General features: G+C 39.6%; 1 long non-coding RNA gene across 2 annotated transcripts in view; it reads left to right on the top strand.

Annotated features, from left to right (window-relative positions):
• Positions 1 to 26,145, top strand: part of LOC132242963 (uncharacterized) — a 65,736-nt gene that overhangs the window by 37,765 nt on the left and 1,826 nt on the right. The window contains exon 4 of one of the 2 annotated variants that reach the window (XR_009454744.1): positions 22,675 to 24,507. The exons of the other annotated variant lie outside the window; for it this stretch is intronic. This is a non-coding gene — a long non-coding RNA (uncharacterized LOC132242963). Of the gene's footprint in view, positions 1 to 22,674; positions 24,508 to 26,145 lie in introns of those variants that run through there. 2 annotated transcript variants of the gene reach the window in all.

Below are 26,145 nucleotides of genomic sequence, written 5' to 3' on the forward strand. Positions count from 1 at the left end.
TGAATGAGCAGGTGGTGAGAATTGTAGAAGCCCATCTCCTGTCAACTCTTGTCACCGGTGAAGGGGTTCTTGTTCTCCCTCAAGATAGAAATCAGAAGAGGAGGCAAAACAGATTCAGAAAAGAGGTTTACTGAAAACCAGGTGGAAGGAAAGGGGAGAGGGAGCTTGAAGCATCAAGGGCACACGCACTAATGAAAGCACGGCTCCTGGAACTGCTGGGGTCGGGCTTCTGTAGAGCTGGGTTCTTCACACAGACATTCCCTTGCTTCCCAGGTTCCAGCACTGGTGTCCAGCAGTGCAGGTGCAGAGCGAAGCTCTTCAGGGAGTGCCTAAAGAGAAACTTTAAACTTATTTGGGAGAGGTTTAAAAAAATAACGGCCGCCTGGATGGTGTGGCTCAATGGTTGAGCGTTGACCCAGGAATCAGCTGGATTCCTGGTCAGGGCTCAATCCCCAGTAGGAGGCATGTAGGAGGCAGCTGATGGACGATGTTTCTCTCTCATCAATGTTTCTATCTCTCTATCCCTCTCCTTTCCTCTCTCTCGAAAAATCCATAAAAACATATTTTAAAAAAATAAATGCAGAGTATTCCCTTCCATTTAAAAGAGGCCCAGGTGCCACAATCTCTTACACCACAAGGGTGGAGGAATCTGGAGAAGGGGCTGCGATGTAAATGAATGGAGATACTAGACAAGAAATATAAATTTGGAAGGGCATGGGGGAAAGCCAGGCGGGAACTTAGCTCTAGTGACTAAGCTCCCTGAATCTCCCGGCCCACGCCTTTTTATTAACACATTTTGCCCTTTAGCAAAGCAGATATATATATATATATCAAAGGTAAGGTTCGGTAAGCGGTAAAAGATTATCAGGTTAGGGGAGTTGCCTTTGGTTGTTCCAGCAACAGGTAATAACACCCAGATTTTCAGCCCTGCTGCAAGAGTCCATTCAACCTTTTGAGGACTCCTCGAATTTATTATGACTTAGCCTCCAGCACCCAGCCTGTCTCACTCTCATGAGGAAGAGTCTTTAAAACTACAGCTGCTTTTTATAAGTTTCCTCTGCCTGCTGGCATTATGCCACTTAACATTTATTGAGCACATTCTGAATCTCCCAGCAGTAATTAGGAATTCAAAATAAAGGAGGCACATTTTCCTGCCTTGTGCGAGGTCATAGCCTAGTGAGAAAGAGAGGCGCCTGGACAAACATATGCAGTGTTCTGTGTCAAAGGCTAAGAACTTCGATCTTTATCCTGTTTATCAAGGGAGAAACATCTGTGTTTGACAAAGGTCACTTTGCTGGCTGTGGGGAGGTGAGCTGGGGTAGACTTCCCAAGTCTGCTGGAGAGAAGTTACAGATCTGAACAAGGCAGAGGCCGTGGGGAGGGAGAAGAGGAGCAGACTGAAGGAATTTTAGAAGTTGAATGAATAGAAATGGTGACTAACATGATTTGGGGGAAAGGAGAAGGTGAAGATGACTTGGTTTGTTCAAATGGGCGAGTGGGTGTACACTAACTGGGGTGGGGTGGCAGGGACAGGAAGGACTGAAGAGCACATCTGATGCACAGGAAGCCCCGGAAACAATTTCAGACAAGTTCTGGTTCTCAGGAATGAGGCCTTGTCTGGACATGGGGACTTAGGGCTCCTCAGCGGAGAGTGCAGCATGCAGAGTAGATGGCCTTCAGGGAGGTTCAAGGCTGTGGCCTGAAGTGAAATGGTACAGGTGAAAGTCCTAAATGCTTTGTGTGTGTGTGTGTGTGTGTGTGTGTGTGTGTGTGTGTGTTAGTGGTGAGAAGGCAGGCTGAAAAGTGGGGAGTGAGGTGAAGAATTAGGAATTGAATTGAGTTTAGGGATTGCCTTAAACTAGGGAGAGCAGACACTGGCATGGAGATGGCCACTTGCTTTTTCTCCTGAATCTGGATGGGGCCTTGAAGTTCTTCAGTGCACTTTAAAAACACTGGCCAGAAGCTCGCTACCTGTTCATGGAGAATGAAACCCGTTTGCTCCCCCTCCATAGGCTCTGGAAACCATGTAGAAGATGAAGGTGGGGAAAATTGCAAAGAGATCTCCAGAGTTAGTTGTGCTTGACCTAAGACAGTCCTTCTCCTGGCCTTTACATCTCCACTGGCCGGAGTGACAAGAGAGCCCAGGACCATGCTTCTGGCAAGAATTCTCTCTTCTTTAGCACTCACTGCCTCTCCTCCAATATTTGTGTCACCTCATTAGAACCTTGATGAATATGTTATGTGATCACCATGGGACACCCAGGCTCCCTAGTTAACTGTCACCCTTCAGACTCTCTTTTCAGATGGCTGTGTCCTTTCTCCCATCTCTCTGTTCCCCACCCCAACTTCCCAAACTCTTTTGTTGTATCCTCTGGAACTCATCCTCAGACATAACAAAATCATCTATAGCATGTTATCCTCAGCATCTTCTCTAAACATTATCTTCAGCTTTCTGTGTTATGTACTGACCTCCAACCCTGGGACACTTTCCCTTCTGTCCTAGAAGGTTCTTGCTCTTGGCTCACAGTCAACCCCTTTTATACTACACTGTGAGTATTCTCGGTGATTTAAACATCCACATGTATAACCTTTCCAGGCCCAACTCTCTTGTTCCATGGGCCTCTTTCTGCCAATGACTTGATCACTACCCTACTTTGCCACCTAGGCCTATGGTGATACTTTAAGACGTTGCTATTGCCAGTAATTATACCACCTCCAGAATCTCCATTTTTAGAGTATCATTTTACAATCACCACCTCTCATCTTTTTAGCCCCCTCCTTCTGGTACTCCTCTTTCACCCTGCTTTGATGTCTGACTTCTTTTTCAAAACCATTGCTTTTCACTACGTACATACTCCATTTAATTCCCCTTTGCATAGTGCCAGTTGTTTATAATGCGATGTTATGGAATTAGCATAGACATTTGTAAATACAGTGTAATATACTGTAACTATATATATTCTTCCTAAGTTCTGAGGGCATCCATATACTCTTGTACAGTAAGAGCTGGTGAAAAACTATTCTGGTATTTTCTTCAAGGAGGGGAGTTTTCTGAAAAACGTACAATTTCCTTCTTTAAGTGCCCCTTCATGCCATTTGTTCTTTGTTCTGGTGGACAGCCTTGACTCATACAGCCGGACAAAAGGAATGCAGGAAGTAGAACTGGACCTGCCACAGGAAACAAAGGGAGGACCTCACGATGGATTTCAGTTTTAGACAGAGACTGAAAGCTCATTCAAGGAACTATCTGAGGAACAGAAGTCGAGATTAGCCAGCTGACTGTCGGATTCTGAGGGTAGGCCTTGACATTGTCAGGGACATTGTGACCTGACTGCTGCCTGGTCAAGAGAACAGGCCAGTGTTTTAAAGAGTGGCAGCTGAAAGCAACCATTGTTGGGGTCAGAGAAAGGACAGCGATGTCAGGGGGAGAGTCCCAGAGTGAGCTCTGGAGAGGGCAATGTTATAAAGACCAGGACACTGCTCACTTGGTTAATGCTCCCATTTCCAGAAATACATCCCCCCCGCCCCGCTTTTCTCATGAACTATGTGTGCACAGCACAGATAGGCAGGAGGAATTTAGATTTTATTATGTATTCTTTTAGAAGAGTAGAACCTTAAGGAATTATTTTGGAGACCTATTTCCTTTTCTGCCTTTCATTTATTTTTTCTGCAAGCAATGTTTTATTATTATTATCATTATTTCTTTTTCAGCCTGTACATTTTCTCTTATTATTTTATATTTCACAAAAACTATGGAACTTGAATTTGCCTGGATGCCTTAGGGGGGGAGATGAGCTTACTTTTAGTGTGGAAATTACAGGCTGGCCGGTTCCTTTTTTTTCAGACATGGATAGTGGTTATCATACAGGTTGGCTTAACACGCTATGATGTAAAAACATATTGGCTGTTTACGTGAAGTCTGATTAATTGCAGAGCTGGAGCAGGGATGCTAAATTAAGTCCTCAGTATTCTTTGTAACCTAAGATTCATGTCTGATAATTTCTTTTACATTCTTTGACACTGATACATATGTATAAACCTCTCTCTTTAAAGTATTTGAAAACTTGTGCAAGCCCTATCTCACATAATCTGTTCTAAAGATTCCTCACCGTGAAGTTCAGGAATCACACAAGATCAGTTATATCACCCTTCTTTCCTGCTTACTTGGAATTCTCCACCTCTGCTCTGTGTCTTATCTCTCTTCTCTCAACCCTGTGGCATGCAGCTCCCAAAGAAATAGCAAGATAATTAATGCCTATGGCACTGAAGATTCAGGTAGGTGGGGGATGGAGGAGAGTCACATCCCAGTTCAACCAAATACAAGTTATTAAGTATCCTTATCGTACCTGCCCTTGTTCTAGTTCTCACACATCTCCATCCCTGGACACCTCTCTCTGGTCTTAGTTCTTTCTTGTGCCCAGTCATCCCAATCCATTTCTCCAGCGCCTCTCTCTCTCTCTCTCTCTCTCTCTCTCTCTCTCTCTCTCTCTCTCTCTCTGGTTTCCAAGGGCAAAAACAAAATTCTCTGTATTTTTTTTTAATTGTCCCAGGAGAGCACTGAAGAATGTTTCTCTATAAATTCCAATTGGCCTTTCGTTGATTAATAGTACCTAACATCCTATGTGGGAACAAAACTGGTCTTTATTGCCAGTATCCCTAGAAACTGCCCTCTGTGGTGGTGGTGGGGGGGGCGGGGGGGGGGGGGGGAGCCACTGGCCACCTAGGATTCCTGCAGAGTTCAGTTCTGCCCAGAAGTTGGGTGTCTCACCTGGATAGCCTGGGACTCTAAGGCTTAACTTAAAGGAAAATTGGGTCAAATATTTCAGCTCCTGGCTCTGGTTTCCAGGTCACAGCGGGGCTGTCTCCTGCTCCAGGCAAGTTTTTACAGACAATTTAAGCAAGGAGTTTTGTAATCCTATTAGGTATTACTAAAGCCTTAGCCAGGGAAGACAATATGTACTAGTGATGTTTTTCTTAAGGAAAAATAAAATAAAATAAAATTTTAAATCCCATTATTTTACAACCTAATAAAATTTTCTAAGCTCAAGATTTTAACAGATAATAGTAATATTAATTAAATGTCTCATCTTCCAGGATCTTTTGTGTACCAGCTCCAGTGTTGCCTATTTGTTCTTTAAGAGAGGACCATAGATAACCATTTTAAAGGGACCTGGATCCAAGGATAGTGGCTTCACTATTAGGACCCTCCCAGTTTTGCCCTAAAATGGAATCTTTATGCCAGGGATTTGAACCTGTCCTTTGTTCTGCCTTCTCTTCCAGATCACACCCTAAAGCCTACAATTTCACACCTAACCTGGCTGCAGGTTCTTTTGCTAACAAACAAACAAAGAGTCTTAGCTCCTCCTTTAGCTCTTTGAAAATAACAAGTGTTTCCATCTTGGAAAATATGGCCTTGTGTGTCAATAGCTCACCACCTCAGAGCTCCTTTTCAAGCATGCTTTCCTACATCTTTCATTGACATTCCTTAAATTATAGGATGTTTCCCCCCCTCACCATGGTAATATTGACAAGTATAACTAAACACTCAATGGTGGTATCAAAATTACATTCTGAGTCTTATTTGTATTTTTTAGTTTTACCCCTTATATAAAACCCCTCAACTGGGGAGGTGGTTGGAAACAGCTAGGAGAATGGCTTTGAGTTCATATGAAAGGAGTAAAGTTTACTCCCTCTCACACAGAGTTGGAAGTACATATGTTGACCCTGAATATTGAACCCAAATGGGTACACATAACTTGACAAAGGATTTTCTTTAATTTATTTTTACTTACACAAGCAACACAGGAATACTTTCCCATAGCAAAATATTTAAAAGTGACTGATAAAATTAAAATCTCCCTGACCTTTCTCTGAGGGAAAACACCATTCTTTGTTTTGTATATATTCTTTTCTTTGTCTATTATTTTCTTATATTTGTGTCTATAGACATGTAAGGTATTAATGTGTGTTTACTAAACAATATTGTCAACTCAATATTTTATGCCTTGAGGATGGCTTTCTGCTATAGAAAAACACACTTCAAAGGTTATCTTTGGTTTTAAAAATTAGTAGTATATTAAAGTTTATAAAACCTAGATCTTAGGTTTAAGGTAGAGCTTACAAATCTATTTATTCTGTTCATAGAAAATTTTAATAATCACTTGTAAGAGGCCTTTGATTAATATTAAGACTAATTTATAAAATTAGTTAAACTTCTTTATTTCTTTTTCTTTTTTAAAAAATATATTTTATTGATTTTTTACAGAGAGGAAGGGAGAGAGATAGAGAGTTAGAAACATCGATGAGAGAGAAACATCGATCAGCTGCCTCCTGCACATCTCCTACTGGGGATATGCCCGCAACCCAGGTACATGCCCTTGACCGGAATCAAACCTGGGACCTTTCAGTCCGCAGGCCGACGCTCTATCCACTGAGCCAAACCGGTTTTGGCTAAACTTCTTTATTTAAAAGAACTTTTTTATTCATGAAAGTAATATATTATATATCTTGTTTATTTATTTAAATAAATTTATAACATATAGGTCAGTAAATCACTTATACAATGTCATATTGATTAGAATATTTTTTCATTTTTTAAAATTAAAAAATGGAAATATGTTCTTATATATGTCTGTTGTGCACATGTCTGAGAGCTTATTTAGGGTGTATGCCTAAGAGTACAATTGCTGGGTCATGCAATACATGTACCTTCTACTTTCTTAGGTATTTATAAATTGCATTTCAAATAGGTTATACCAGTTTACACTTTGGATATAAGAACATCAATTTTTCTTTATCCTCATTTGCCAGTTTGATGGATGATTTAAATACAGGGTGGGGGGAAAAGTAGGCTTACAGTTGTGAGTAGGTTTACAGCAATATGAATACATTTTCCTCTAATATTTACGTATTAGTGACTGTTTTATTTCTTTGCCAGACTGTTGCATGAAAATAGGTATTTTATTTTCCTTTTTATTTGTGTTCTTCTGAATCTTTGAGAGGCCATGTATCTTTTTGGATATTCATTTGCCATTGTCATTTTTCTGCAATTTGGCTTTCATATATTTTTAAATTGATTTTTGAGAGAGAGAGAGGAAGGGAGAGGAAGAGAGAGAGAGATCTTTGTGAGAGAGTAGCATCAATCTGTTGTCTCCTGTATACACCCCAACAGAGGATTGAACCCACAACCTATGTATGTGTCCTGACTGGGAATGGAACCTGTAACATTTTAGTGTATGAGATGATTCTCCAACCAACTGAACCACCTAGCCACGGCTTTCTTATATATTCATGGGTCTTTTCTGGAATCTTTATTTTTTATATTGATTTTTTATCATGCCAATAACACACTATTTAAATCAGGGGTCCTCAAACTACGGCCCGCAGGCCACATGCAAATACAAATATTGTATTTGTTCCCGTTTTGATTTTTTTCCTTCAAAATAAGATATGTGCAGTGTGCATAAGAATTTGTTCATAGTTTTTTTTTAAACTATAGTCCGGCCCTCCAACGGTCTGAGGGACAGTGAACTGGCCCCCAGTTTAAAAAGTTTGAGGACCCCTGATTTAAATCATTATGGATTTATAATATGATTGCATATTAGGTTGAACAAGTTTTATTGCCCAGTTATCTCTTTTTAAAACAAAAATATGTGGATTATTCTTTAAAATCTCATATAAATTTTATAGTTAGCACATAAAATTTATTAAACGTTCTATTGATCCTAGACATGGGATATACTACATTTATAGTTTGATTTTTGGAGAATTGACATAATTAAAGTGATGACTCTTATCATCCATGAATTTGGATTTAGCCAACAGATATTGAAGTCCCCAATTATAATTTTGAATTTCTCCATTTCTCCTTTCATTTTGTTTCATGTACTTTGTAACTCTCATATTCAGTGCATAATACTTAAGATTGTTATTATATAACAACCCTATTGGCGAATTGATGCTTGTATCATTATATAATGTCTTGTTGTGTCCCTGGTAATTTTCTTTGTTCTAAAGTCTACTTCATCTAATAGTAACATAGGCACTCAGACTTTCTTTTGTTTAGTGTTTGCATGCTCTATTTTCTATCCTTCTACCTTTAATCTACTTATATCATTACATTTGAAGTGACTGTGGTATACACCAGATCATCAGTCGTGGTATATACCAATCTTTGCTTTTAATTGATGTGCTCAGGCCATTTGGATTTATGGTAATTATTGATATTTCAGAATTTGTCTGCTGTTTTATTTATTATTTGTTTTGTTGGCTCCCTCTGTTTTTTATTACTCAGTTTCCCCTTTCTTGTCTTTTTCTGGGCTACTTGACCATTTTTTATATTCTATTTTAATTTATCTGTAGTGTCATCTTTTCATATAAAGTCTTTCTTCATAGAGGTTTTTTAAAGTGGTTCTTCTAGAGGTTACATATATAGGTTATTGTAATTTACTATTATCACTATTTTTAAAATAAATCTTCATTGTTCAGATTATTACAGTTGTACCTCTTCCCCCCCATAGCTCCCCTCTGCTCGATTCCCACCCCACGCCCTTACCCCCTCACTGTCCTCGTCTATAGGTGTAAGATTTTTGTTCAATCTCTTCCCGCACCCCTCACACTCCCTTCCCCCTGAGAATTGTCAGTCCACTCCCTTTCTATGCCCCTGATTCTATTATATTCACCAGTTTATTCTGTTCATCAGACTTTTTATTCACTTGATTTTTAGATTCACTTGTTGATAGATATGTACAGTGGGGCCTTGACTTACAAGTGTCCCGTCACGCGGCTGATTTTTTGCTTTGACTTGCGAGCTAAAATTCGGGTTATGAGCCAGCTTCAGATACCCAACCGCTAGTTGGCGCAGCGAACATCACAGTGAATGCCACAACATCAGCCCAGTATCATGTGTCTCACTCGGTGAAAATTGATTTGACATATGAGTAATTTGAGTTACGAGCTCCATCACGGAACGAATTAAACTCGTAAGTCAAGGCCCCACTGTATTTGTTGTCACTTTGTTGTTCATAATTTTTATCTTTACCTTTTTCTTCTTCCTCTTCTTAAAGAATACCCTTCAGCATTTCATATAATGCTGGTTTGGTGATAATGAACTCCTTTAACTTTTCCTTATCTATGAAGCTCTTTATCTGACCTTCAATTCTAACTTATAGCTTTGCTGGTTAGAGTAATCTTGGTTGTAGGTTCTTGCTATTCATCACTCTGAATATTTCTTGCCACTCCCTTCTGGCCTACATAGTTTCTGTCGAGAAATCAGCTGACAGTCGTATGGGTACTCCCTTGTAGGTAACTAACGTTTTTCTCTTGCTGCTTTTAAGATTCTCTCTTTGTCTTATGCCCTTGGCATTTTAATTATGATGTGTCTTGGTGTGGTCCTCTTTGGATTCCTCTTGTTTGGGGTTCTCTGCACTTCCTGGACTTGTAAGTCTATTTGTTTCACCAGGCAGGGGAAGTTTTCTGTCATTATTTCTTCAAATAAGTTTTCAATATCTTGCTCTCTCTCTTCTTCTGGCACCCCCATAATTCGGATGTTGGTATGCTTGAAGTTGTCCCAGAGGCTCCTTACACTATCTTCATATTTTTGGATTATTTTTGCTTTTTGCTTTTCTGGTTGGGTGTTCTTTGTTTCTCCATATTTCAAATCTTTGACTTGATTCTTGTGATCCTCTAGTCTTCTGTTGGATCTCTGTATATTATTCTTTATTTCAGTTAGTGTGTGCTTAATTTCTGATTGGTCCTTTTTCATATCCTTGAGAGTCTCACTAAATTTCTCAGAGGTTTCTAGAAGATTCTTGAGTAACCTTATAACTGTGGTTTTGAACTCTATATCCAGTAGTTTGCTTTCCTCCATTTCTTTCACTTGTGACATGTTTCTTTGTCTCTGAATTTTGGCTGCTTCCCTGTGTTGATAGAGTGGTTTTCTGTGCTAGGTGTCCTATAGTGCCCAATGGCTCACCCTCCCCAATTACCTGAGGTGGACGCTCTTGGTGCACCCCTTTGTGGGCTTTGTGCACAGTCTTGTTGTAGTTAAGCCTTGACTGCTGTTGGTATCACTGGGAGGAATTGACCTCCTGGCCAATTGGCTGTGAGGACCAGCTGTATCTACAATGGGAGAACTGCTGTGCTGGAGACACCCTTATGGTGCAGGACTTGCTTCAGAGGGGCTTTGGTGCTCACTGAGTCTGCCCCCTGAGTGTGTCGCTTATGGATCTGAAGAGTTGTAATCTCTTATGGTCTCACACTGACCACTGGGTACACTGACTCTTGGATCTCCAAGGAGGTGCAAAGTCAGCCACTGCCTGAGGCCACCCAGCAGGAGCTACAGAGAGATCTGCAGATTCCTCCTCTTTGTTTGGGGTTTGGAAGTGCCAGATGAGGCCTAGCTGTGAAGCAATGCAGGCTGCTGCTGCAGGGCCTTAGGTCTTCTTTTGTAAGCTTTGGAGCTCTCTGACCTAGCTTTAGTTTGTTAGGTTTTAGGTGTCAAAATGACAGGCCATTCATATGCAAAAGGCACTGCTGCACAACTTGGGTGGGGTTGTAAATTGGGTGGGGCAGGGTCTCAGGGAATCACCAGGGCGGAGCAAACAGCAATGGCTGTCAGACAGCCCTGACCTGGAGAGGACCCCTGGTCTCTGTGTCTCTCAGCCCTGTGCAGGAACAAGGATCGCTGAGTGTACCTCTGAGAGAAAGCCGCCCTCACGTTCTGGACCAATGCCAGACAGTCCAGTTTCTCCCTGTGTGAGTCTGGGTCCCCAGAGTCTCACCCAGAACTGGAGTTTAGAGCAATCAGGAGCTTGTATCTCCCTCCCAATTGAAAAAAAAACACAATAGCACACCCAGTTGCCAGCCCGTTTTGCGCACACCTCTGTACCTCCACACTTTCGCACCTCCTCACCTTCTACCAGTCTCAATGCACTTTTTTCTTTTCTTCTAGTTGTAGAACTTCCACTCAACCAGCTTTCCTGTGGTTCTGGATGATATTTGTTTTGTCTTTTAGTTGGAGTTTTGATGTTGTTGTGAGAGGCAGTTACCTATGCCACCATCTTGGTTGTTCCCACTATTATCAATATTTTATCACTTTAAGTGGGATGTGGCTAAATCACCATCATTCAGTTCATTTTACCCTCCCCTGTATGATGTAATAGTTGTCTAAAATATTACTTTTACATACATTGAGAACTGTATCAGACATTGTTATAATTTTTACTTTTAACTGTTAAACAAATTTTTAAAAATTGCAAGGAAAAAATAACCTATTGGACTTACCCATGTATTTACCCATTAAGTTGTTCTTTCTTCATTTCCAATGTTCTTAGTTTCCTTTTGGTATCATGTTCTTTCTGTATGAAGAATTCCTTTTGCTCTTCTTTAATTCTGCTGGTGATAAATTCTCTTAGCTTTTAAAAAAATCTTCAAATGTGTAATTCTTATTCCTGAAGTCTATTTTCACTGGATTTAGAATTTGGGGTCAAAAATTCTTTTTTTTTTTTTTTTTTTTTAGCACTTGAAAAATTTTGTAATATTTTCTCTGAATTCCATGATTTTTAATGAGTAATCAGCTATTATGTACTTGAATCATTGTTTCTCTGCAGGTAATACATTGGTTCTTTTTTAGGTACTTTCAAAAGTTTTTCTCTTAATTTTCAGAATTTTGACTATGATGTATTTAGATATGGATTGCTTTGTGGTTCACTCAGTGTCTTGAATTGTAGGTTTATATATTTAATCAAATTTGGGGAGGTTTTAGCCATTTCCTCAAATATTCATTCCCTTTTCTTTCTTTCTGGGACTTTAATGACATGAATGTTAGGTCTCTTATTAACCAGAGGTCTCTAGGAATCAATTTATTCAAATAAAATTATTATTTTTATTTTTTAATTGAATAATTTCTGTTGACCTATCTTAAACCTCATTGATTCTATCCTTGTCCTTTCCATTCTGGTATTGAACCCATCCAGTGAATTTTTTAAAATCTATATTTTTATTGATTTCAGAGAGGAAGGAGAGGGAGAGAGAGAGAGAAACATCAATGATGAGAGAGAATCATTGATTGGCTGCCTCCTGCACTCCCCCCACAGGGGGTCGAGCCTGCAATCCAGGCATTTACCCTCGACCTGAATTGAACCTAGGGCCCTTCTGTCTGTAGGCTCACACTCTATACACTGAGCCAAACCAGCCAGGGCTCCAGTGAATTTATTTAGTTTATTGTATTTTTCAGTTCTAGAATTTCCATTTAGTTTTTCTTTACATCTTCTGTTTCTTTGCTGATATTTTCTGTTTTTTAAATTTGTTTCAAAATGTTCATAATTGCTTGTTAAAGCATACACAAATCCAATATTTGTTAGGTATTATCAGCTGTTGATTGTCTTTTCTTATTTGAGTCTAGATTTTCCTGGTTTGGGGTACAACAAATCATTTTGTACTGTATTCTGGACATTTTGAGGATTGTATTATAAGACCCTGCTTCCTATTAAATCTTCTTTATCAACTTGTTTAGGTTCAGAACGCATATCCTAATACTCTTTCTGCGTGTTATAGCTCAAATGTCAGTTCAGGTGATCAAGTCTGCCGTGTTATTCTGATCTTTTTTGCTTGTGTGTTGCCCCGATGACAGCACTGCACCCCACAGTCTCAGAACTGAATGGGTAGGTGTAGGGGTACCACCTCTTTATTGCATGGCAGAGTTTGGAAGACAAGGTTTCATCCTCTGACTCACATGGGGAGGGCCACCTCTCAGTAATTGAAGTGGGGCTTTATAAGTCAGAGTCCTGCAGTACAGGCTCTGTGGGCAAGGGGCACTTCCCTGTTACTGCAGGAGGAAAGTCAGAGTCAGAGTTCTGCCCAAAAACTCTGCAGGGAGGAGCACTGCCTGCTGCTACAAGAGGGCCTGGAGAAGTCAGAGTTCTGCCCACAGGGCACAATCCTCATTACCATAGAGCAGTGATGGCGAACCTTTTGAGCTCAGCATGTCAGCATTTTGAAAAACCCTAACTTCACTCTGGTGCCGTGTCACATATAAAGATTTTTTGGTATTTGCCATCATAGTAAAACAAAGACTTATATTTTTGATATTTATTTTATGTATTTAAATGCCATTTAACAAAGAAAAATCAACAACAACAAAAATGAGTTCGCGTGTCACCTCTGACACGCATGTCATAGGTTCGCCATCACTGCCATAGAGGGAAAGAGTGGAGATAGAACTTTGCCCACTGGCTCTGCCACTGCAGTACCTATTGTGGTGAAGGCAGGGTGTAGTGTTTTTCCCCTGAGTGTTCACCCCAAGATCAGGCAGGTATGGTTAAAGTGTTTCTGTTCTGCTGGGCCGGTATTTTCCGAATGCTCTGGTTAAAGAAAGCAGTCTGTCATCTAGAACCAGGGTATAAAGAATGTTTATTTCTATAAATTTGTTCTATGGAAAAGACATAAAATATAAGACTAAAACATTTAAAAATCATTTAACAAATCATGTTTATTGAGAATGAGAAAACCATATGCAAAGCAATATTAATTCCAGCAAAAATATCAATTATTGAAGCATTTGAATATTTAAAACTGGGATATGTTTTACTTTGCATATATAAAGAAATACCACAGAGACAAACTGAGCTGCTTGTGAAAAATCCGACAGCTATTGATTTGGGAATCGTTACTATGGTTGACTCCATGGCAACAGTTAAGATGAAAAGTGAATGAGAAGGAGAAAGAGAAAGAATTTAGGTGACAGGGGGGTGGGGGACCTATGTAATACTTTCAACAATGAAAATTAAAAAACAAAAATAAAAATCAAAGGAAATTGCACAGTTCACTATGAAAGTTCTTCATTTAAACAATTTATCCTTTTTTTGTAGCAGAACTTGCTAAAATATCCCTAACTTAAATTAGTGACCATAAAATTGTTTGGTCAGAGAAAAAAAAAGAATTTAGGTGAGAATCCCAAGGGAAACCCAGAGAAAACAGAAAGAAGGAGGGTCACAGAGGGACTTCTAAAAAGATTTATCAAAGGTTTAAGAGAGGACTGGAGGTTCAGTGAGTTCTCTATGACTAATGAAATAGGAAAAAAAGTACCATTTTGAAAAACAACCATGGGTTGATATAAGTTGTCTTTAACTTAATCATCCATTACAATAATTACTATTACCGTTTTACCACTAAAAGTAACATAACTTATAAAAGTAAATAATTATGACAGTTGTGGGCATGTAAGGATTTTTTGTTGTTGTTAGTCCTCACCCAAGGATATTTTTTCCACTGATTTTTAGAGGGAGTGGAAGGAAGGGAGGGAGGGAGGAAGAGAAGAAGGGAGGGATAGAGAAACATCCATATGAGAGAGACACATAGATTGGTTGCCTCCTGCACTTGCCCCAACCGAGGCTGGGGATTGAACCTGCAATCCAGGTATGTGCCCTTGTCAGAAATTGAACCCAAGACCCTTTGGTGCATGGGCTCACACTCTAACCATTGAACATACTGGCCAGAGCCATATAAGTATTTTACTTAAAGAGGAAAGACCCTATTGCATTAGATAGCTTAAACAAATTATTTATCTGATGAGTATGAGTTTAAAACAGATAGACATAAGTTTTATAGCCTAATAAAAAATCATTGACAGGTTTTCAATATTACAAGAATGTTTTATTTATTTACTTCATAGCAGTTTAATCGTTCACTATACAGTTGAGAGTGTGAATTTAGAGGTTGTCTGTTAAATCTTTTTGAGTAAATTAAAAGCTAACTCATAGTCTATACCCAAAAATGAAGTTTAATTATGTTAAAAATCCTGAATTGTATTATTTAAACATAAATGCATTTATATGATTTTAAAGTAATTACAATAACATCAGTAATGAATAGTAAAACATTACTGGAGATTCTGTTAGACCTAGATTAATAAATGAATTAAAATTATAATTAGCAGCTTGTGAGCAAATGGTGCTTAAGAACAACAAATGCAAATAGTGCTTGAAAACAATGCCATAAATATCTCCCATATTTTGTAGTTATTAATTAGCAAACTACTCTTTTTCAGATTGGATCAAGGAAAGCTTCAATGCAGCTAATGAAATTATCATAAATTTGAAATTAGTCTGGCCTGAATTATATTTTGTTCTAAAGCTAAAAGCTTAATTTACATTTTAAAATTTAAATGCTTTTCATTTTCCTTCTCTGAAACCTTTCCTCAAGCCGACAATTTTGTTAATAGTCAACCTTTCTCTCCATGAGTCACATCAATAGTCAATTGAATGAAATCAGGATTCTTTTCAGCTTTTTGAGAATCTGTTTAAATTGCTGGGATAGGGGTTATGTGCACCAGCTTTGAAGCCACTTTATGTTATCAATCTTGACTTATAATGATCCCAATTCACACAGACTAGGGAAAGGTGGAGAAGTTTTGTGTGTATCATCAATGATAACTTATTTTCCTCCATATTAAACTCTACATTCAATCCTATAAAGAACCTCTAATAAAATCTTTATTACACCTGATGGCTAACATGAGTGTTACCTTTAGGAATACTACTATAGTCCATGATTTCTGTTCCAGAAAAAAATGAAATGACACCTTAGAAGAATTAGAAAAATGATTAGTACTCATATGCCAATGATCTCAATAAAGCTGGGGGGGGGGGGATGAATACAAGGGGGAAAATATTTAAAAATGCAGTACTTCATTCTTTTCTATTCCATTTTCAAATATGATTTCATATCTAGTATTCCTACAGTCATTATTATTATAGCCATATTTTCTCTGAACATACCTAGGTGATAGCAAGGCACAACTGTGGGGAATGGGGGTGGGGGGCTACCATTTACAATTAGCACAACGTGAATGGTGCCCCCTAGAGGCCCTGGCTTGCTCCTACACAGAATACCATGATGTCAAAGATCAATATGATGCAAACAGTCTAGTTAGGGGAAACAAATATGTGGAAACAAAATTTTGATGGAATCCGAAAAGCAACAAAGAAATATGTTCAATATGCTATGGGAGTGCAAAGGTAGGATGTACAAGCCTGAAGGAGTCACAGAAGACCTCCCAGGCCTACAGCCTTCTCTGTTTTTAAAGAAGTGTCAACTGAGAGCAAGTCCTCACAATGAGAACAAGGCAGTTAGTTATAACAAGGAGCTGCCATTTCCTGAACTCCTAGTATGTCCTAAGCCCTATGCCAAGTAATTAATCTGCCCTGCTTTTTACATAATTCATACAGCAATTGCATGTTATCAGTATTATCATCATCCCCATTTCACTGATAAGGAATCTTGAAGTCCGAGAGAGGTGCAATAGCCAGTCAAGGCCACACGGTTCTTCTAAGAGGTGGGGCGGTTTGGTGGGGAGCTGGATCTAGCAGGTAAAGTCATGCAGTGAGGGGCCTCTTGAACACGTCAGAGTGAATAGTGACTGATCCCTGCATGGGAATTGGGTGCATTCTCACTAGGTTCAGGGTTCAGGGTATTTTTAGGAAACGAAGGAAAATAAAAGAAATGAAATGCAGTCCTGAGATCAGCATCCTTGAACAGTGACTTTTGTGGCAAATGTATAGCTTCCCACTACCTTACTGATGTCTGGATTCAAATCCTGCCTCTATCAATGCAGCTTTTGTGACTTTGAGAAAGTTATTTAACCACTTAACCCTTGATCCTCTTCATGAAAAAGACATGAATTATTCTTTACTAAAACTCAATAGGAAGTACTTAAAAAAATGTTAAAGTTCTTACTATTGACCTCAGGGAGTAGGGTAGGATGAGTTGGGGATAAAGGTCACAAATCCTCAGAAATACTGTGTGAAATTTTGTGTGTGGGCGCATAAAACTGTAGAGAGAATGGGAACTTACATTTATATATAAGTGTGCAAAAACATCACATTCGTTAATAAACTTTAAATCAAATTAAACTTGACCTCAAGGCCCCATCTGCCAATGACCAGCGGCATGGTCATTATTGATACTCTCCCGGCCCCATCCTTGGCCAGCACAAAGGTTCCCAAATTTTCTGGGAGGCCTCCCATGAATGGATTGGCAGGTTATGCTCTACACAACCTCAGGGGCACCATTCACATCTCAAGAGCTTGACCACATTCTAGGAACAGGAGGGAGGTAAAAACAGAGCATGAAACAACCCACCAATTAACATTTCAATAAATTATCCAGCCACATGCATTTTTTCTTCTTTTTTTGAGGGAAGAAGAGAGTCCATACCTTTCATTAGATTCTCAATGCAAAGAGGAAGGCTGATTTGACCCAGCAGAAGAGATGGGTGTCAAACCTCTGCGCTCCACAAAGCAGGAAAACCTCACATTTGCATTGATTATAGACCCTTTTCATAGTGCTGACACATCTATGAGCTTTGAGTGGCCTCATTATTTTTTTTATTAAATTGGGTAAAGGTGGGGCCCCCCCCCCATTCAACCTAAATGCAGATGGGGTCATTGTGACTGAACCGCAATATACACAATAGGTAATAAATTCTGGGAAATGAAATCTGTCATCAGACCACTCTTTCACACAACAACAACAACAAAAACCGAGATGGGGTATAACATTGGGACTTGAAGCAAAGAAGTCTCCAAGATAAAGAGGCAGGATTGCATTCACTATGTTGTAAAGCATTTGGGGGCCTCTTCCACGGACAAAACAATAATGGCCCCATTATTGATGCAGTATAAAGTGTATAAAACGACTTACTGGACACAAGACCATGTACGTAATAGAAGGAGCCTGTGGAGCACACAATGGTTTTGTAAATAAATGTGGACACCTGAATGGTAGCATCATTATCAGCCTCATCTTCAAATACAGGGAGAAAGTGCTTTCAGCGGGTTAATAGGAAAAACGCTCAGATTAACGAAGAAAGCCCACACTAAGTCATATCTGTCATTTTAAGTGCTTACTATAAGGATTATTTTTACCAGCATTTAATTTTTATAAAGTTCAATTGATCAGACCTAAACCCATGATTAATCACTTGAGTATGACTAGACATAAAGGGGTACCGATGAGCAGTAAGCGAATGGGGACTCACAATACGAGTCCCATTTTTAGTATTGTTCTTGCACTCAGATGTGTCCACTTTCTACATCCCATTCCTTCGCATGAATCTGGAAGTTCGTGTTTCTTGACAGTTCAATTTAATCTTTTGTCACTTTGATTCTAGAGTTCTTTAATAATTTAAAAAATCAATGCTCTCCGAGTTTTTGACATGTCATACAGTCGTACTTTCCATTTCTTTGTCATCACACACAAAAAACTCATCATTCATACAGATAGCTGAAGATTCTTCACGGCAAAGTACCTGAAACTTGAGTTGGAGAGATTCAAATTATACAACCTGTTTCTTTGTTTGTTAAGTGAGAATATAGCACCTGCATTGCAGTGCCAGGGGTAATATATGTAAAATGTCTAGCACAGTGTTGGGAAATGATCAGTTCTGAGAAAATAGTTTTTCTTAGTTCAAAGTAAAAATACTAAATTACTTATAGGCAGTCTACTTTATCTTGTGAGTTTTGGAATGATGGATGTTTTGAGCTGGAAAGGCCTTCAGTATAAACTTTTATTTTATAGTGAGGAAACGGAAGACTTGAGGAGGTGAAAAGACTTGTTCAAGGGAAATATCTAGTTTTCTCAGTAAATAGCTATTTGTGAATTAAAAAATGTTAACATTACATCATCACCTGAAACCAGTTACTTATATATCAAATAATGATCTACATCCTAGAACAGTGATTTTCAACCTTTTTTTATCTCATGGCACATATAAAGCAATTACTAAAATTCTGCAGCCAACCAAAAAATATATTTTTTTGCCTATATGACCAAAAAATAGGTATACTTTTTATTTATTTACACCAGATGGCTATTGTTGTGTTGACTGTTGTCATTTTTTTTTTTTACACAATTTAAGGGAAAGAGGTCAGTGTGCCTGACTAAACCGTCATGTATTGCATGTTTTAAAAATTCTTGTGGCACACTGGTTGAAAATCATCCTAGAAGTATGACCTAGCACCACATGTGACAATGTTAAATGTAAAATGTGAAAAAGAATGAGAAAATTTGAATTCCTCTTCTTAAACATCTTTTTCAGTTTAATTTATTTATTTAAACAGTGGAATCAATTTATTGTTCTAATTAATTACATACTTACACTTTTATCATTATTATATATTACATTTTAAAGAAAAGGATTAAGTCACATGTGGCATATTATGAGAAACAATAAGCCATGTAATTGTGAATCATTGTCCATTTATAACAAAATAGAATTATTGAAAATAAATTCATTAGCATATAATATGGTTCATTTGGCCTATTTCTGATGTTCAAAACAGTAAATTTTATATTCCACTATATCCATTTTATCAGATTTATATACAAAAAGAACTAAAGAGGTAGATTCCCATATAAAAGAAGAAGTCATGATATATGAATTTTAAAATAGTGGTTTTCCAGAAATTGCACTGTGGCAGTTCTGCCTTCCTGTGGTTATTCAACAACACTTCAGCTTATATAATTACCACACTAGCCTCCCTTACAGAGCCCACAGGCACCAAGGCCGGTCACCATAGCAACAGATTCTGAATCAGAGTGGCCCCATCCTAATACTGTGCAGCAAGAGCCTCTTCTTGGAAAAAGTTATTTTATTTTTTTATTTTAAATACATTCTTTCTAATTATAGGTATACAATTTCTGAGTTCTTATTCTGGTTTCCTATAAATGAAATCTGACCACTAAGTGTCTGAGCACACACAATTTCTTGAACAGCAATGGAAAGCTGATGCAAACATTTAAATACAGATTGTGTTTTGATTATGGCCACCATTTTGAAAAGAAAAATAACATAAAATTTCAGAATAAAAAACATCTAAAGCAATAGCTATGGGAGGACATCAACTCTCATCTTTATGCTGCAGCAAGAGCTTTTTAATACGTGTTTTTTAAAGACTCTTCAGATGCATACATTTAAGCAAATAGAAGACTATTTTTTCATTAAAATATTTGTTAAAAACAAACAAACACGTGTGACAAGGGCCACGTTTACAAACACACAATAAAATTCTCTTTTATCTGTACAGCAGATAGTACACAGATTTGCTAAAGATTCCCCCGCATTTCCAGGAAGCCAATAAAACCTTTGGAGGCTGCAGTGGCAGCTACGTTCTCAATTCCTGTTTGCTATTTGGACAGGCTTTGCAGCTGTGGTGATGAGTATAATCAGGAAGGCTGATAAAAGCTCACAGTTACATAATAGGACTTCTCATTGCACTCCCTCATCCATTAACTCATTTGAAACGAAAGGTAGGGCTTTCTCCCACCCCATACCCCTTTAGGAAAGATATTTATGTTTCATTTCAAGTTCCCTTCTAATCTATGACCAAGCAAGAGAAAGAAATTCACACAATAACTCATTGTGTAGTATCCTGGTTACAAAGTCAGCTCAACTTTTTATTTCTTTTCTTCTAGAGCCTTAAATTTCAACTCTTACTTTATGCCATATTTCCATGTTCATCTGTCCTTGATACCACTGATATCCGGCATTCCAAAGCTCTCTGAAAGGTCTCCCTTTTTCCTTTCCTCTTGACTCCATTCCCACTATGTTTTCTAATGTGGATAATCCTTCCCAACCCCCAATCAGCCCTGTAACTTAAGGAGAATGTACATTCTTAACCGCATCTTACAGACAAACACATGTGCGGTCCCACAGAAAACAGGGCAGGCGTCTGAGTGACGTTGGATCCCCAGAACTCTGGTCTAGGGCCCCCTGTGATTTTCTCTTCTTTTTCCTGGGGGCTCCCTCATTTGCAAAACAATGTGGATTCCAGTTCTTGGTTTTCTAATTAAAGGAAAGAGGAGGAAGGTCTGAGTGGCTGTCTCAGGGACCTTTGACACTGTTGTGTGGGCCAGCTCCACTTTTTCAGACCCCAGTATATTTAAAAATGAAAAAACACTGACGTAGGGTTGTATTACAGTTACTATATCCACAGCTAGCAATTACATTTGTTTAGAGCAGTGGTTCTCAACCTTCCTAATGCCGCGACCCTTTAATACGGTACCTCATGTTGTGGTGACCCCCAACCATAAAATTATTTTCGTTGCTACTTCATAACTGTAATGTAAATATCTGATATGCAGGATGTATTTTCATTGTTACAAATTGAACATAATTAAAGCATAGTGATTAATCACAAAAACAATATGTAATTATATATGTGTTTTCCGATGGTCTTAGGCGACCCCTATGAAAGGGTCGTTCGACCCCCAAAAGGGTCGCGACCCACAGGTTGGCGACCCACAGGTTGAAAACCTCTGGTTTAGAGGAACCAAGGACCTTCCAATGCTGCCTGTGCCTCTTTGTGACTATATGTATCATCTATAATAATAAAAGTGTAATATGCTAATTAGTCCAGACAGTCAAACGACCTTCCGGATATCATTCCAGACAAAGCTGCGGCAGCGGGGACCAAGGCAGAAGCAGTTAGGGGTGATCAGGCAGGCAGGCAGAGTGGTTAGGGGTGATCAGGCAGGCAGGCAGAGTGGTTAGGGGTGATCAGGCAGGCAGGCAGGTGAGCGGTTAGAAGCCAGTGGTCCAAGATTGGGAGAGGGATATCCGGGTGGGATCATGCCTAAACTGGCAGTCAGACATCCCCTGAGGGGTCCCAGATTGTGAGAGGGTGCAGGCTGGGCTGAGGGACCCCATGCACGAATTTTGTGCACTGGGCCTCTAGTTTGGAAATAAAAACAAATGTCCACATTTTTGGTCCTTAATGAATTTAAAGTCCTGGCCCAAAGCCCTCTTGTATCAATAGAGGGATGCTCCAACATAAACTTCAGTAGCTTAGAGGACAGTGGTGGTAGCAACAGAGGACTTGATGTCATTGCGGCAAAGGTGGCAACACTTAATACCTGTGTACCAGGGACAATTCTAAATATTTTATGTCTATTCACAGTGTTTTCTTAGGCAGGTACAATTGTTATCCACAGTTTTACACATGGAGAAAGTGAGGCACAGAAAGATAAATAACTTGGCCAAGTTTGCACAACTGGTAGCAGGATTGAGCTGGTGCTCTTACTGGACACAGAGCAGAAAGTACAAGGACCAGAGAGGGAGAGTGGGTGTCCTCAGACTCACAGCAAAGGGAGGTGTGTGGATGTGCAATGGTGGTGACGATTTGTAACATCAGGAATAAAACTGGGTGGGGTTAACACATGCCACGTTGATGCCCCCCCTCCCCACCCCCTTGCATCCTGTGGTCAATTCCAAGGGCTGAAGGAACTGGACAAACAAGGTTGATATCTGCACTCACATTCTCTCCCCATAGGCCACATGATGTGTTCAAATCACAGTCAAAAATGCCATTTTTCAATGACACATGGAATCAAATCCACCTTCATGGGCCTGAGACTTGGGCAGCTGTGCAGGCCCTTAGGCTCTGAATGACCCAGCACTTGGATTAATGTTCTCCTGTCACCATCTTGAAAGTCTTATTAATTTTTGAACCAGGGGTCTCGCATGTTTGTTTTGCACTGGGCCCCACCCATGCGCAGTCGGTCCTGTGTGGAACCCTGAGCAATCTGCAGAAGTTCTGTTTCCCCCTGATTCCTCCGGAACTGCAGTGCCTGTCAGTGGATTTGCATTTGACTGCAATGCAATGCTTTTCCTCACAGGGGAAAGCAGTCAGCTCTCACTAGTAGGGGCTCTGACGACGCTCTGCCAAGGGCCACGTGCACCGCCTGGAGGGAAGAGGCTCAGGCCAGGCTCCAAATTCCACAGCGGGGTTAACTACAAGGGACCCTCTTTGCAGAATGATGAAACACTGTTAGCTTCAGCAAGATTTGCAGCTGGCCCCAAGAGCACTTCTGCAGGGTAACACAGGTCTATGCATAAAACTCCACTCCGGTCCTCCTGGAAATTTCTATTTCCCTTTCCACATAGTGCGTATAACCTAGGCATGCTAGAGTTAAGTCAAGATTTGCCAAAAACACTTCTCAAGTAGAGAAAATCAAACTGCCTCGTACAAGGAGGCCAATCTGATAAGTCCTCTATTTCCTCTCTCGATGCTCCAGCTGTTTGGCACTAGAATAAAGGGTGGCTCACCAGTGAGTTTCCATGGAATTGGTTGCTCCTGAGGCCTTTTCTGACATGAAGGGTAGTGAGCTGATTTTCTCCACCAGGGCAGTAATGATACCAGTGAGAAGAAACTATGAAGAGGGGAGGGGATTTTAAGAGGGGAGGAAAGCCAACTTCTCAAAGAAGACAAAAAGGGAATTTTGCGCCTCTATCATTCAGAGGCGCCTGAACACTCATCTTCAAGGAGATGCGTGGGGCTGCGCTGAATGAATAATGACGGCTAACATCTTCTAGCATTGACTCTGCTCCAGACGCCCTTGTAAGGGCTTTACACATGTCAACCTAGTTAATCCTCACAACAGGCCAATGAGGTAGGCATCATTATTATTATTATCTCTACTTTGAAGGTTAAGGACCCCAGGCACCGAGAGGGTAAGCAGTGAAGTCAGGAAAGCAGCTGCGGGCTGCAGGAGCTCCAGGTTCATCCAGGACAATAGCAGGCGGTGAAGAGTCCCCGGTGGGGCCTGGCTGCGTGTGCAGCTGCAGAGGCTGCGTCCTGTTCATCCGCACAATAAACCCCCATTAAGGAGGGAAGCGCGATTGGCCGCCCTCGCTCTTGCACCCTGAAAGAGCCTATAGAATACAGATCCCATTGTGAATGCTTTTGTCATTTGGAGATTCCTTTTTTTTATATATCTAAATGGAATAATCAGCCCCTTAATGTATCCGAGGGGAATTCAGGATAGGGACGAAGACGCGGCCCCTGCGTTTGAGGCATTTGCAATCTTTGTTGGAGGGACAGAGCCAACAGATGGAGAACAATAGGGAGGGACTCAAGGGCTGGTGTACGCAAATGCCAAATGCCCCCTGTGGTCTCTGGCCATGAATGATCTGTGGAAGGAGAGAAGGGAAGGCTGTTTGCTCACTGGCTAGCAAGTTAGGTGTGATGAGGGCTGGAAAGGAGAGACTGGGTGGCTTTGGGCATATTTTTTTTAATCTTTAGACTCCACCTTCTTCCACTGTAAAATAAAGTCACCAGTAATCTCAAAAACTCCGTCCAGATTTAATATTCAATAAATTATGACCTTTTTTTGGTAAGGCTGGATTTTCATGTATGGTATCTGCTAAAAGTTGAGGCACAGTGTGACTGATATGGCCCAGACTGAAGACCATAGGGTCAGGTTGATACAGTTTCCTGACCTCACATTAGCTTCCAAGAGCATTCATGTTGTGAACTTTAGCACTTTAGCTTTTCTTGGTTATTCAATTTATTGATTGCTCCAGCCATATACTAGGGTGGGCAAAAGTAGGTTTACAGTTGTTCATATGGAAAAATATATAATACAAGAATAAACAATAATCCAAGAATAAACTCTTCATGTACTCACTGTAAACCTGCTTTTGCCCCACCCTTTATCTGTCTTAGCCATTTGTATTTTTTTTTTTGCTAAAATATAAAAATAGGATATAAGTAGACTGTAGCACTTAATAGCTTCATGTTTTGATATTTTTAAAGAAATAAAATTTACCAAATGACATATTCATGCAACTTGGTCATTATCGTTTAAAAATTTTTCCTTGTTTTTTTGTATATTTCTTTCAGTATTCTAAGTAATTTTAACCCCCAATAACTGATTATAATTGCTTAACAAACAGTTTCAAATCAACGAGTTCTATGGCAAAGATGAAACACATTTTAAAATTCAGTTTATATCATTATGCACAACATATTTTCAACAGTAAAATGGGTCTTATCCCAAACTGGCATGTGGGTAAGATAACTAAATTATCTGATATTTTTTATCATTGAAATATAGAAACAATAATGAAGGAAGAGAGACTCAGGAGGTATTTCTGCAGTACAATCCTTAGGATGAGGCGACTTTCTCTAACCTGGCAAATATTCTATAGAGCCCATAAAGCAGTTGTTCTTAAGTGTGGTTCCCAGAACACAGCATTGGCATTAAGCCAATTCTCGGGTTTCACCCAAACTTCAAGGGGCCCAGCAGTCTGTGCTCTAACAAGTATTCCTGAAGATTCCAAGTTTGAGAGCCACTTTCGTAATCAAGGCTGCTCATGGAATAGAATAGACCATAAATTATGTTAATGACTCTCTCCTTACACTAAAAGGTGTGCGTGCTTCCGTCTACAATGCCCCAGCCTCTCAACCTCCTGTGTTTTGTGTTTTTCTCACAGTATATTCTGTTCTGACTTGTGTAGTCAGTAATGTCTAATTTCTTGGATTAGACTATAAAATTCCTGAGATCGGGGCTGCATCCTACTCATCTTTCTTCCTGAGTATATCAGTGTCAGACACATAATAACAACTCAATAATTGTAGAATTGTGGGAGGGCTGCCAGCCAAGCCCAGAGAGTCATCAGATAGCTTTTGGACAAGGCTATTAGCTGTAAAAGTTAGGTGTACATTGCATGCCTGTCCCAAAATATTCCCTTGCAGATGACTGACATTCATTCTTTTGAGATTTATAGAAAGCTTACAACGCATGTTTAAAATACCAAATCCACCGAAGAGGGATCAAGAAATAGAAGAAAGAGCTGGAGGATGAGCCTAGCTCTTTTACCCCCTGGAGCTATCAAGAGGCAGCATATAGACACTGGAAAGGAACAGAGCTGGGAAACAGGAACAAATCTTTGATTTCACAGTCTTGCCTGGGGCCTTGACTGACAGTAGCTGCTGTTTTAACCTCCATCTGTGGCTTCACGCCTTTTTAGAAGAGACTCAGGAAATCTTACTCTGGTCTTATAGGGAGTATTTTCAGCCTTAGAGAAAAATTGTGAGCATGAGAAGCAAGCTCGTCTTGCTTTCCCACACCCAAAGACAGAGACTCATCAAAAAATAACAATCTGAAAAGAAGAATCTGAAGACACACGGTACAAAACATGCTTAGTTTATTTTTTTAGGTGCTCTTCTTAACATCATTGTGTGAAAGCAAACAGTAAACAGACAATTCTCTCCCCCATATAATAATGATTATATTTACGTATGTGTTTGACACTGGTGTCTTGAAATTCATTCTATAACATCATAAAACCATGGCAAATTCTGA

This window comes from Myotis daubentonii, chromosome 10, assembly GCF_963259705.1.
Source record: "Myotis daubentonii chromosome 10, mMyoDau2.1, whole genome shotgun sequence".
NCBI lineage: Eukaryota > Metazoa > Chordata > Mammalia > Chiroptera > Vespertilionidae > Myotis > Myotis daubentonii.